Source organism: Octodon degus, unplaced genomic scaffold (genome assembly GCF_000260255.1).
Source record: "Octodon degus isolate 3935 unplaced genomic scaffold, OctDeg1.0 scaffold00211, whole genome shotgun sequence".
In the NCBI taxonomy this organism is placed as follows: domain Eukaryota; kingdom Metazoa; phylum Chordata; class Mammalia; order Rodentia; family Octodontidae; genus Octodon; species Octodon degus.
In genome coordinates, this window is record NW_004524787.1 from 1,914,400 (window position 1) to 1,928,991 (window position 14,592).

General features: G+C 34.5%; 1 protein-coding gene and 1 pseudogene across 8 annotated transcripts in view; both read right to left on the reverse strand.

Moving 5' to 3' along the window:
- The window catches only part of LOC101588454, a 3,298-nt pseudogene extending 2,379 nt beyond the window's left edge, over positions 1–919 (reverse strand).
- The window catches only part of Arhgef9 (Cdc42 guanine nucleotide exchange factor 9), a 265,414-nt gene that overhangs the window by 90,054 nt on the left and 160,768 nt on the right, over positions 1–14,592 (reverse strand). The gene's annotated exons all lie outside the window — the stretch shown is intronic.

Consider the following 14,592-nt stretch of genomic DNA (forward strand, 5'->3'; position numbering starts at 1 on the left):
TCTTCTTCTTCTTCTTCTTCTTCTTCTTCTTCTTCTTCTTCTTCTTCTTCTTTTCTTCTCCTTCTCCTTCTCCTTCTCCTTCTCCTTCTCCTCCTCCTCCTCCTCCTTCTCCTTCTCCTCCTTCTCCTTCTCCTCCTTCTCCTTCTCCTCCTCCTCCTCCTCCTCCTCCCCCTGTTCCCTGTCCTCCTTCTCCTCCTCCTCTTCTTCTTTCTTCCTCGTCCTCCTTCTCCTCCTTCTCCTTCTCCTCCTCCTTCTCCTTCTCCTCTCTCTTTTTTTGTGCTGTACCAGGGATTGAACAAAGGACCCTGCACTTACCAGGCAAGCACTTATTCTACTGAGCTATCTCCCCATGCCCAAGACTTACTAATTCCTGACAATGCTGCTACAGCATTAGCCACCACATAGGATTTGAATCTCCTATGAGATCATGTAGAGAATCGAGGAATCTCTGATTTTCCACCATTTGGCATTGATATCATGGAGCTTTGCCATGAAGATTGCTGCAGTTTTCCAGACATAAGGGATTTCATCTTTCAAGACTTGAGAAGGGGCTCACAAATGTATTCTGTGATCTTCTCCACCCTGATACAACCCATGATTTTGACTACCATGGCACGAATCAAAGAGTTGAGATCTTCACAGTCTTTCATAAAGCTGTTGACAGCCATGATGGCTATTTCTGGCTGACTCTTAGCATAGTCCACCAAGTACACATATACAAGCTTCTGTAGCTCCAGGGTATCCATCTGCATGTAGTTGACTAAATCTGGAGAGAACTAACATCCTTCTCCACAGTCATAGCAGCAATCATTTTCTTCACAGACTCTTCCCTCTTTTCTTTCTTTTCATTGTTGAGTTCAGCTTTTAATTCAAAGACTTTTCACTTTTTATTGGTTGAGAAGTACATGGAGGCAGTCATGATTCTGGATCTTTAATGTATACCAGAGACAAGGGCCTGTAAGACTCTCTTGATGGTGGACTGGCACAGGCAGAGTAGTACTCCACAAGGCTCCTGCAGGTCGCTGTGGTAGTCACAATTTCCTGGTGGCTTTCCAGGTGAGGAGAGGTGGCCAGAATCAGCAAACTCTGGTCAGAAGGCTGGTGGGGAGCAGAGCTATGGTTGTGGAGTCTCCCTGCCAGTCTTCACAGTGAGGAGGGGTGGCCAGAATCAGCAAAGTTTGGCAGGAAAGTTGGAAGGGTAAGGGCTAACCTACCAGATCTCTACAGAAGTCTTCAGGATAAGCAGGCTACACTGCAAAGTTTTAAGTACACTACAAAGCTACTATAATTAAAGAAGTGTGGTACTGGAATGCAAACATGTATGGCATTGACACATAGAGCAACAGAATAGAAGACACAGAAATAACTCCACACACCTTTACATTTGACCTTTGACAAAGGGCTCAAAATAAATGGTAGGGAAAAGATATCTTCTTTAACAAATATTGTTGGGAAAACTGCTTATCTGTGTGCAAAAGAATAAATCTTGACTCATATTACTAAGCCTGTGATAAAATCAAGCCAAAAAGGATAAAAGACATATATTAAAACAGAAAGAATCTACAGAGAGAAATACTTGGCTTAACTCTAAAAACACAGGTATAGGAAAAAAGTTACTGAACAGAGCCACAGTTGCAGCACTTATAATAAGAATAACTGGGACCGGGGTGATAGCTCAGTAGAATGAACACTTGCTTGCCACCCTCAAGGGCCTGAGTTCAATCCCCGTTTCCACAAAAAAAAAGAAAGAAAAAAGAAAAACAATAAGAATTGATGATTGGAATTATATCAATTAGAAAAACAGTATTTGCACAGAAAAATAAAACAAGTCAACCTACAGAATGAGAAAAATTCTTGCCAGCTACTTCATCAGAGAACTAATATTTAGAATATATAAATAAGACAACTTTATCTCCCAAAATAAAAAAGAACGATTAAGAAAACATCATTTGAAATGAAGAGAATTGTCAGGAGAAATACAAATGGCCAATAAGTGCACGAAAAAAGTCCATCATCTTTGCCATTAGAGAAATGAAAAGCAAACGAATACCAAGGTTCCATCTTTTTTTCAGTAAGCATGAATATCATGAAGGACTTAATAATTAACAACAAATACTGGAGGACATGGGGAAAAAGAAACACTTCTATACTGTTGATAGTAAAATAAACTAGTACAACCACAGTGAAAATCAGTGTGATGATTCCTCAAAAACCAAAAGCTGAAATTCAAAATGACCTAGCTATATATTTTTTTCTTAGTAACTTCCCCAAAGAGTTAAAGCTATCTTTTTACAGTGATACATGCAAACTCATGTTTATAGTTATTCAAAAATGCTAAAAATGTGGAAATATATATATATATATATATATATATATATGAGAGAGAGAGAGACATATACTTAGTGGGGTATGGTATTACAACACAAAGAATAAATCTGAGTCATTCACCAAGAAATGGATGGATCTGGAGACCATAATATTCAGTAAAATGAATCAAACATGGAAAGCTAAACATTCTGTGACCTCTTTTAAATGATAAGCCTAAAATCTGAACAAATCATGAATAAAACAATGATGTCCACTGTCACTACAGTTCTTAAAGGACAGATTGTAGGCAATGGCAAGGAAGACATTTTGAAGATAGGAAAGATAATATCAGGAAGCAAAGAGAGGAGAGGTTAGGAGAGGAAAGGGGATGAAAATGATCGGAATGCAATTTACATATGCACTAGTAATGGAATTTTATACACTGCAAATATTTACCAATACAAAAATTTTAAAAATTCAAAGAACATACTAGATTACAGTAGAGACCAACTAGAGAATAGAATAACCTCTATGAAACAAAACTATGACTTGCTTTTTTTGAAAAACATTGGAAGCCTTTAGCTAAACTATGAACAATGTTGATACAAATAATTAAATTTGAAATAAACTTGGAGACATTACAGCAGTTTCCTCAGAAACAAATACAATAGGAAGGGCTTATGATGAACAATAATATGCCAATAAATTTGCTAGTCTTGAGAAAATGGATCAATTTCTAGCAATAAAGAACCTGACAAGATTGAATTAAAAAATAAAAAGTATGAATAGCTGAACTATGAAAAATATATTGAAGCATTGTTTAAAACACTAAAGCCCATATCAACATTCCAACACCATTTTTCACAGAAATAAACACAATACTTCTAAAATTTATATGGAATCACAGTACACTAAATGGCAAAAGCAATCTTGAGAGGGAAAAAGCATGAAGTAAATGTTCACTTTGAATTAAAATATATTTTAGAACTATATAAATCAAAACAGAAAGAGGCACAGGAAACACCTGTGACTCCCAGCCTGCTTGCTCAGTGGAATCCAGTTACCTGCCCATCCCTGTTAACTGGGAGACCAGGCTACAATGGAAGCAATAGCCAAACTGTAGGAACCAGATAGTATGCACATGATGGACATGTGGCACTAGTGAGATGGAAAATTCCAAAATACAAGCCAACATTTGGTAAGTTAGGTGAAACAATATTGTGTTTGGGACAGACACATGGAATAGAAACTGATGGGTAGGATCACACTCTTTCATTTTATATAATTTTATTTTATTTTACCTTGCTTTATCCTTGTTTTTATTTCACTTTCTCTTCCTTTATCTCATTTTTTTTCTTGTTCTAATACCGTCCTTCAAATTCAGAGATAAAAATTCTGATAATTTGTCTAATACTCTTTCATTTTTTCTTTTCTACCCCTTCTCTAGTTTCCTACATTTTGTGTGTGCATCCTTTGTTCTCCAGTCTTCCTTGTACTTCCTTTCCAGGTATTTTTGTCTTATACACTATTTTCCCTAAATTTTCCCATGCCAGTATAAATCAAGTCTACAATGGGGAAATAATTTACAAACAGATTCATGATTTCAGATCAGTTTTGTCATATAACTATAGACTTTGCTCCTTTCCTATAATATAAAAATCAGTAGTTACCACAGTTGTCAATTTCTAAGTTGTGCTTGATGCTATTTTTATTGTTAACTGTACTACTTTAGCTAGGATGTCATATCTGTTCTAATCAGTTATTCTCCCTTCTGTAATAATTCTGGGAAGGATGGGGCAATAACCTCACCAGAGTACCCTACACCAAAAAACTGGGGATTGATGCAAACAAAAATCAGCATCCCACTCTCAGTTAGTGGGAATGTAGGATGTTGAGACAGACATAAACCAAGAATCTCCTACACACAGAAGATATCCCTGAAGAGCCATATTTTCCTAGAGAAGTTTTAATGATAGTGATATAGCTATCTACTAAAAAAAGTTCACAAGGATCATCAAAGAAAACAAAAAAAAATTAAAGAGAAAATGACAAAAGGAAGAAGCAAAATGCAAGATCAGACCTCCAACATACCCAGAAAAAATCTGCTAGAGATCTTGGAAGAAAAACCATAAGAGAGAGAGAAAAAAAAGATTATCCATAAAGGAAAGGCTATCTGTATTATGGCCAAATTCTCAACACAAACCTTCAAGTCAAGAAGAGGTTGGAGTGAAGTATTTTAAGTACTTAGAGAAAACAACTTCCAAAAAATATTTTTCTGAATAATGGAGAAATAAGATACTTCCAAGACAAAGAACTACTAAAGAAATTCATGATCACAAAGCCAATCCTACACATTACTGCATGATATTCTAGAAAGAGATTAAAAATTATCACAATTCCAAGAAAAATATCAAAATCAAACCACCAGACAGGATAAGCAATTAATCAGACAGAGAAATCAGAGAATCAACAGTGGTTAAATAACATGGCAAGGATAAGTCAATAAATATCAATTTAAATCATTAATATAAATGGCCCCAATTCACAAATAAAAAAAAAAAAGATTAGCAAGATGGATAACAAACAGAATCCAACAATATGCTGAACAAAAGAAACAAATTTAAATCAGAAAGAAATTCTTATGGTGGAAAATCAAAGGATGGAAAACAATATTCCATGCAACAAGAATCCAGAAAAAACAGTGGAAACTATTCTTATTTGCAAAGAATGTGAATTTTAAAACAAAAACGTTCAAAAGAGATAAGCAAAGGTCTGACGGCAAAAATTCAACAGGAAGATGTAACAGTCATAAATGACCAAAAGATATAAGTAAAGCCAATATGTAGTTATTAGGAGAAAAATTCAAGACAAAGATATAATAACCATAAATATATATGAACAAAACACAAGAATACCCAATTACATAAGACAAAAGTTAATAGACATGGAAAAACAAATAATCAACAACACAATTGCAACATGAGTCCTTAATACTGCATTATCATAAGACATAGATCAACTAGACAAAAAATCAGCAAAGAAGTAACAGAACTTGGGCCAGCCAGATAGCTCAGCAGACTAAAGTGCCTGCTCAAGCAGCGCTCAGCAGCTAGGGTTCAATCCCTACTTTGCCTGCTGGCCTTATCCTTGGGGCATGCTGACACACGACTGAGACTGGGTATGCTGGGGCATGCTTATAATCCCAGTGCTTGGGAGGCTGAAAATAAGAGGATAACTATGAGTCTAATCTTTGTAGTGAGACCCTGAAGACCCTGTACTAAATACATTAAAAAAACAAAAAGAAATAACAGAAAGGAACCAACTTGCAAACAAATGGACTTAGTAGATATTTACCGAGTGTTCTACCCAGCAACATCAGAATAAATATTCTCATCAGATGCATATGGGACATTCTCTAAAATAGTTCATATACTAAGCCATAGAACAATGTTTAAGTAAATGCAAAGGAACTGAAATAATCCCAAGCTTATGTTCTTATTACAGCGTAATGAAATTGTAAATTAAAGGCAAAAGAAACTGCAAAAACTGCACAAACACATGGAAATTAAATAACACTGTCCTGAACAACCAGTTGGCCACCGATGCAATTAAAGAAGGAATTAAATAGTATCTACAATCAAATGAGAATGAAAATACAACTTACTGAAACCTGTGGGATATGATTAAAAGTGGTAAAAGGGAAATTTTGATGGTATATTCTCACATCAGAAAAACATAATATGGACAAATAATCTAATAATGCACCTCAAACTTCTAAAAAACAAGAGCAAGTCAAGCCCAACTCACATAGAAGGGAGGAAATTATAAAGATCAGAGCAGAAATTAATGCAACTGAGACTAAGAAAATAATACAAAGAATAAGGAATCAAAGAGTAGGTTCTTTGAAATAATAAATAAAATTGATAGATCTCTAGCCAACTGTATAAAAAAATCAAATTCATGCAAGGAGGAATGAAAATGGTGAAATCTCTACAGCTTTTGTGGAAATTCAGATCAACAATACCTACTTTGAATATATTTACTCTCATAGGATGTAAAATACAGAAGAAATAGACAGATTCCTCGAAAGTATGAATCACCAAAGCTGAATCTAGAAGATATAATTATTGTAAATAAAACAATATCATTAAATGAAATTTAAAAAATTAAAAACTTAGTATCAAAGAAAAGCCCATGTCCTGACAGATTCATGGCAGAGTTCTATAAGATATTTAGACAAGATGTAACACCAATATTCCTTAATGAAATTCAAAGAGAAGGAATTCTCCCTAATTCATTCATGGACTCAATTATTTGCTATAACAAAACCAGAGAAATGACCAAATGAAAAAAGAGAAACTATGGGTCAATCTCCTTAATAAACATAGATGCAAAAAATCTCAATAAAATACTAGCAAACAGAATGCTTCAAATTATCAAGAAGATTGTACACCTTGATCAATTAGGATTCATTCCAGGAATGCAGGGATGGTTCCACAAATGCAAATCAACAAACATAGTACACCACATCCAAAGGCAAAAATTACACGATCATTTCAATAAATGCAGAAAAAGCATCCAATAAAGTTCAAAACTCATTCATGATAAAAAAAAAATACAGAAACTTGGAATATGTGATCTTAACCTCAATTTAATAAAAGCCTCTATTAAAAACAGACAATATGAGAATAAATGGAGAAAAAACTGAAAACTTTTCATCTAAAATCAGAAGCAAGACAAGAATGTCTACTATCACCGTTCTTATTCAATGTAGTTCTGAAAATATTAGCCAGAACATTTAGTAAACAGAAAAAAAAATTAAAAGGAATAAAGATAGGGAAAGAAGTTAAATTGTCATTATTTGCATCTGACATTATTGTCTACACAGAAGACCCCAAAAATTCTACCAAAAGACTCCCAGAATTAATGAGCAGGATACAAAGTCCACACTCAAAAAGCAATAGCATTCCTGTACACTAATAACAAACTCACTGAGATAGAAATTAGGGAAACTGCACCCTTCCCAATACAATCCAAAAAATTAAATACTTAGGAATCAATTTAACAAAGAAAGTAAAAAATCTGAATTTTGAAAATTATACCACTCTGCAAAAAGAGATATAATAGGATATAATACAACAGAAAATCATTCCTTACTCATGGTTAGGAAGAATGAACATAGGGAAAATGGCCCTATTTCCCAAATTGTTATTCAGATTTAATGCAATTTCTAACAAAATAATATTGGCAGTTCTACAAAAAACATTCCTAAAATTAATTTAGAATCAGAAAAGAGCAGGAATAGCAAAGGCAATCCTGGTCAACAAAGGCAATGGGGCTGGGGAGATGTATCAGTAGAATAAAGTGCTTCCCTGGCAAGCACAAGGGCTTGAGTTCAATCCCTGGCTAAAAAAAAAAAAACAAAGGCAATGCAGGAGGCATCACAATCCCCCACTTGAAACTATACTATGAAACTACTGTGATAAAATTAGCATGGTACTGGTACAGAAACAGGCCTGAGCATGAGACAGATTAGAAGATGCAGAAACAACTGCACACTCAGCCATCTTCTCTTTGACAAAAGGGCCACCCATGTTCACAGGAAGAAAGATAGCCTCTTTTACAAATGGTCCTGGAAAACTTGATTTCCACATGCCAAAGACTATAATTAGACTTATATCTAGTGTTCTACTAGACTATGAACTAAAGTAAAGTTAAAATGGATTGAAGATTTAAATATTAAAACAGAAACACTGATCTACAGGAAGAGAAATTAGGTAGAAATCTTTAGACAGACAGTTCATCAACAAAAGCCAAAGCGTACAAGAAGTACTTCAAAGAATCAACAAAAGCATATAATCCTATTAAAAGCTTTTGGGGAAGGGGCTCAGGGTTTTGAAAGATGGTGGACAATGTGAGCCAGCAACAATACCCAGGAACGGAATAGCTAGGTCGAATAGGACGTCTAATCCCATTAAATAAGTGCCACACTAATTACCACAGTGGTGGTTGCAGTCTACATTCCCACAAACAATAGAGAATGGATCCCATCAGACTCAGCCTGGATGAGTGAATCTATGTGAAAGTGAGGAATGATCAAGAATTTTTAGATACATTACATACTTTTTTTCTTTTTCTTGGCAGTACCGGGGACTGAACTTGGGACCTTGTGCTTACCAGTGAAGTGCTTTTTCCACTGAGCCATCTCTCTGGCCCCAACATTACATACTTCTGTTCAGCATTTAAACATGACATTGGGAGATGTGGAAGAAACTGCCACCACTATGGAAATTGATGAAGAGACATATGAAGAGATATACAAATCAACAAAATGAAATATTTCAGTGTTCTTTGTCTGGGAAGACGGTGTTGTGCTAGTTGCCCCTCCACTACAAGTTGGTTGAAATGGAGAATTTGTCTTGTGTGGCAACATTGGGCTTTTTAACTACACCAGACATTCAGGGGACAAGGTTGCACACACATTGATAGCAGAGGATATATTCACCAATGAAATGATTTGATTTGCAAAAACCTTTTAACATTTTAAGTGAAGCAGCATTTTGCTTTTCTTTTAGCTTTCTACTACACATGTTCACCAAGATGCTGAACTTTTTTAGGAATTGGCTTGTTGACAGGGTCTAGTGATTTTTTTAAAATTAAACTTTTAAAACATACACACAAACACACAAGTTTTTGTACATCAAAAGAAATCACCTACAGAATGAAAAGAAAATCCTCAAAATATGAAAACCTGTTAGCTAACTCTCCCTCAAAGGACTCTGATATAGAACGTATAAAGAATTTTTAAAAATCTGGCCTGCCAAAATCAAAGACCCAAACCAAAAATGAGCATCTGAGATGAATACACATTTGTAAGATGAAGAAATACAGGGGCAAGGGAGATGGCTCAATAGGTTAAGTGCTTCCCTGGCAAGCACAAGGTCCCGAGTTCAATCCCTGGTTCCACACAAACAAAAACAAAAACAAAACAAACAAACAAACAAAAAAAAGATGAAGGAATACAAATGGTAAATGAATGTATGAAAAAAATGCTCAATATAATTGGTCAAGGGAGAAATGCAAATCACAAAAACACTGAGATTCCATCTTATCTCTGAATGAATGGCTATCATAAAGAAATCAACCAGTAACAAATGCTGACAAGACTGTGAGATAAAAGGAACCCTTCTCTACTGTTGATGGTAATGTAGACTGCAACCACTACTGTGGTAATTAGTGTGGCACTTATTTAATGGGATTAGATGTCCCATTTAATCTAGCTATTCCTTTTTCGGGTATTTTCCCTGAATAATTAAAAAATATCATACTTCAATGATATATGTGCACCCATGTTTACAGAAGCTAAATTTGTAATAGCTAAATCTTGGAAACACCCCAAATGCCCATCAGCCAAAGCATGGATAAAAACAAGTGGTATTTTTCCCCATGATTTTATTGATAAACAAATAGCAATGAGACAGTTTCAAATCAAATCACTAGGACAGTTTCAATAAATAACACACTGCATACATTCTTCTTAGTGGTTAATTGCTGTACAAGACGCAGACTTGAGATCCTATTTACAAATACCATTAGAACAAATCATTCTACTCATTAAGTGAATGTAACTAGATATCTACCCTAACCACTTTGAACACACAGATACAAAATGGACATTCATGTGTATACCCTTTTTTTGGTTAAGTTCCGTTATTTGAATATTATAGGTGTGTAAACTCAGCAAAATATTCTAAAAGAGTCCAGTAGCCCATAATAGCATTGGGTCTTCTGTTTAACTGGCAATGTCAGAAATTGTTGACCTGAGTCCCCCACAGTTCAACATAACAGCATGGCTTTACTTCCTATATTTCATCTTCATACTTTTCTACTGGATGGTTAAGACCAAGGTAAGGCAGGGCCTATGCAACAAGAGTTGTAGCTTTTGGGTCTGAGAAGGTCAGTGAAATCCCCTCAGGATTTATCTTGAGATCCTGTACCTCAGATTGTAGAACCTTTGTCAGTGTCAACCAAAACATGTGGTATTTTAATACAATGGGGTACTAGTTATAAAGAAGGATAAAATCAAGCCTTTTATAGATAAATGGATACAAATAGAGATCAAACTCATAATTGAAACAAATCAGACCCACATATGTACACATATTATTGTCCCTCTAGTGTAAGAAAATGAAAGAGTAAATTAGATTCAAAGTACACAATAGATAATTGTGAAAGAGAAACTGCTCAAATTAAAAAAAAGAAAAATCTAAAATAGGGAAAGAATATATATATATATATATATATATATATGCTGGCTAAGATCATTATACTACAAATTTCTATTAGTTCACTGAAAGGTTTGTGCTTATATTGTTTGATGAGTTTTGCATGACTGTATCTTGTAATCTGATCAACTACTCTGAAGATATCAGTATGCAATATAATAAACATTGTTAGTTTCTTATTATCTTGTTTTGAATTTGTGTATCATTGTTTTTATTGGGCATCTTTGTCTCTAAAATTTAAAAAAACAATATACTTGTATTAAAAACACTCATACAGACCAAAAGAACTAAACAGAAAGAACAGAAACAAACCTTAGGAAATAGTGTATTAACTTTGGATAACAGAACGTAGACCTAGTATGAAAAAGATAGTCTCTTCAGTAACTTCTCAAAAAAACTGGATATCCACATGCAAAAGAATGATGTCCAACTCATATTAAATACAAAACTCAATCCAAAATTGATTAAAAAAACTAAATCTAAGGTCAAAATTCTACAAAACACTTAGAGCAAATATAGGGTAAAACCTCCTTAACATTGTTAACATTTTTATGTATTTATTACAGGGTCTAAAGGGTGTACAGAGTCTCACTACATAGATCGGACTCCTAGTGATTCTCCTGCTTACAGCCTCCCAAGTGCTGGGATTACAGGTGCAAACCACCATGCCCAGTCTCAATCGCCATCTCAGCGCGCTCTGGGGGTAGGGCCAGCACCACAAGCCTGGGATCCTGCCGCTGAGCTCTGCCTAAGCAGGCGCTTTTGTCCACTGAACTATCTGGTCTGCCTAATTTAACATTCTGAGATGCTTCCAAAAGTATAAGAAACATACAATCAAACAAACAAGGAAACTGAACAAAAGGAAAAGACAGTCTAAGGATTGGGGAAAATATTTTTAAACAATGTCTCAGATAAGGGGTTAATATCCAAAACATGAAAGGGACTCACATAAGTTAATAGCAAAAAAAAAAAAAGTAAAAAGTAAATACTCTAATTCAAAATTGGTAATGCATATTTGTCTGCTTTCCCATTACCGGGACAAAAATACTCAACATGCAAAACTTGAAGGAGGGGTTTATGGTTTCAGAGATTTCAGTACACAATTAACTGTCTCCAAAGCAGAGAAACAGCATGAAAGAAAGCCTTTGTCAAAGAGCACTGTTAAATTCAAGATGGCTAGAAAAGAAAGTGGGAGGGGCAAGGCCAGAAAGGAAGAGGCAAGGGGCCTCAGGGTTTTGCCTCTATAATCTACTCAAACACATGGAGAAGTATGCTTTACTGATCACCTGGGCAGCCCCCAAGGCAATCAGGTTGACCATGTGCATTCACCATCATACAAAGATATGAATAAATATTTATGAGAAGATGTATAAAAGTGGTGAGGATTATATTAGCAGGTGCTCAACATCACTAATCATCAGGAATATGCTAATCAAAAGCACCATGAAATATCATGTAATATCTTTTAGAATGGCTATTGTTAAAAAAGAGAAAGCATGTGTTGTGAAGGGTGTACAGAATAAGCAGCTCTTCTATGCTATTGGTAGGAATATAGATCTATAAATCAGGCACTATAGAAGACAGTACCTTTAGGAAGTTCCTAGAAAAATTAAAAATAGAACTGCCAAATGACACCGCAATCTCATTTTCGTATATATGCAAATGAAATGGAATCACTTCGTTATATAACAAGGTTGTCTGTATTCCAATATTCAGGGCACCATTATTCACAGTAGCCAAGGGAAGTGTCTGTTGATAGATGAATGGAAAAAAAAACGTGATGTATGTATGTGTACATATATACCTCTTAATCAACACACACATACACACACACATAACATACACTAATACATGCACAGTGGAATACAGCAATAATATGAACGAGTTTAGAGAATATTAAACTAAATTGAATAATCTGGGCACAGAAGGAAAATGTTTCACAATCTCATTTAAATATGGAATTTAAAGAAAAAACTGTAAGCATGGAGACAGAGTAGAACTATGAATACTCAGGGTGAGAAGGTTGAGGGAAAGGAGGAAATGAGAAAATGTAGGTCAAAATGTACCTATTTAGGCTGAATAGATATACAATGCCTATTGCAAGAACTACAATTATTAATATTATATTGTATATTGGAGTACATTTTTGTGTTGTAATATTATATTGTGTACTGTAGTACATTTTAAATAATCTTACCACACCACAGGAAAAGCTAAATATGTGAGATGATGGATGTATTAGTTTACTTAACTGTAATAATCATATACATTCATTTATCAATACATGGTGGTATAAGTTGTGCTGTAAAATATTTTTAAATACATTTAAAAAATAAAATGATAAATACATGAAGAAAGCTGGAAAATAATCCTGGAAGAAATTAAGACTATGTATATAAATAGGTAGCTGGTTTTGTACAGATTTAATGCAATCTCAGTCAATGCACTAGCAGAGTTTTTGCTTGTTTTATGGTAGAACTTGGCAAGCTGATTCTTAAACTTATATAGTAATAAAATTACCAAAAACAGCTATGACTTTTAAAACAGAATAATATTGGAAGAAGTGAAATACCTGATTTCAATATTTGCTATGGAATTACATTAACCAAGACAATGTGGTATTAGCATAAGAATAGTTACATAGGGGCCAGTGAGATAGCTCAGTGGACTAAGCACCTGCTTTGGCCAAGCACAGGGAATAGGGCTTGCTCCGGGCACCACACGCCATGCTGGCTCCACCCTGGGGCACATTAAGCCAGCCACAGAGTCCTGGCGTGGTGGCGCACAACTATAATCCCAGTACTGGGGAGGGAAAACAGGAGGATTACTATGAGTCCAAGCTGCCCAGTGAGACCCTGTACCAAATACATTAAAAAAAATAGTTAGGGGCCACGGAGATAGCTCAGTAAAATAAGTGCTTGCCTGAGTTCCATCCCTTGTGCTACAAAAAAAAAAAAAAAGAATAGTTATATAGATCACTAGAAGAATAGTGTCTATAAAAATAGACTCATATGGGTCAAATGATTATTGCCAAAGGAATCCAGGTAATGCAATCTAGGGGAGTGTGATAACCATTTTAACGAAATAATGCTGGAAAATTGGAGATCTATATGGAAACAAATCAGTTTTGACCCTTATTTTGTACCATATAAAAAACACAAGAGATCAAAAGTGTAAATATGTAAAATAAAATTATACAACTTATATAAAAAAACACAGGAAGATATCACTGTGACATTGAGTTAGCTAAAGATTTCTGAATAGTTCAATATCATGAAACATTAAGGAGTGACTAAACTGGATTTCAACAAAGTTAAAAGCTTATGCTTTTCAATGGCAATGGTAAGAAAATGCACAGATATACAGCTACATTCTCTTAGTTCAATGAGAAGAAAGTTTTGAGCTAACAGTGTTTAGTCAAGATATCATGTCTGCATCTTGTACTATGAATACTACAAAGACAACAATATGCAATGTATTAATTATTGTAACTGTACTACTAACCTGTTTTGAAACTATCTTATTTCTACTTCTTTCTCAATAAAGGTATATTTTTAAAAAAGAAAATACAATGCACATTTGTAGATTGGGATAAAAGAACATATCTGACAAAAGACGTGTAAAAAGAACATACAAAGTATTCTTAAAAGTAAGCAATACAGAAAAAGTAACTCATTAAAAATTTGGTGAAGTACATTACCAGATGTTTTACTAAAGATTTTATACTGATGGTAAATAAACACACAGAAAATTGTTCATCATCATTACTTATTAAAAAACAAAATACTGGCAAGAAAACTAAAATAAAAATAGTGATATTATTGAGTGTTTATACTATATCAACCAATTTAAACATGCTGGATATTAGTACTGAGAATGCAACCATTATATCAACTTTGGAAAACAGCCTGTCATTTCATATATATACATATGTGTATATTTTATGTACTATGAATACTACAAAGACAACAATATGCAATGTATTAATTATTGTAACTGT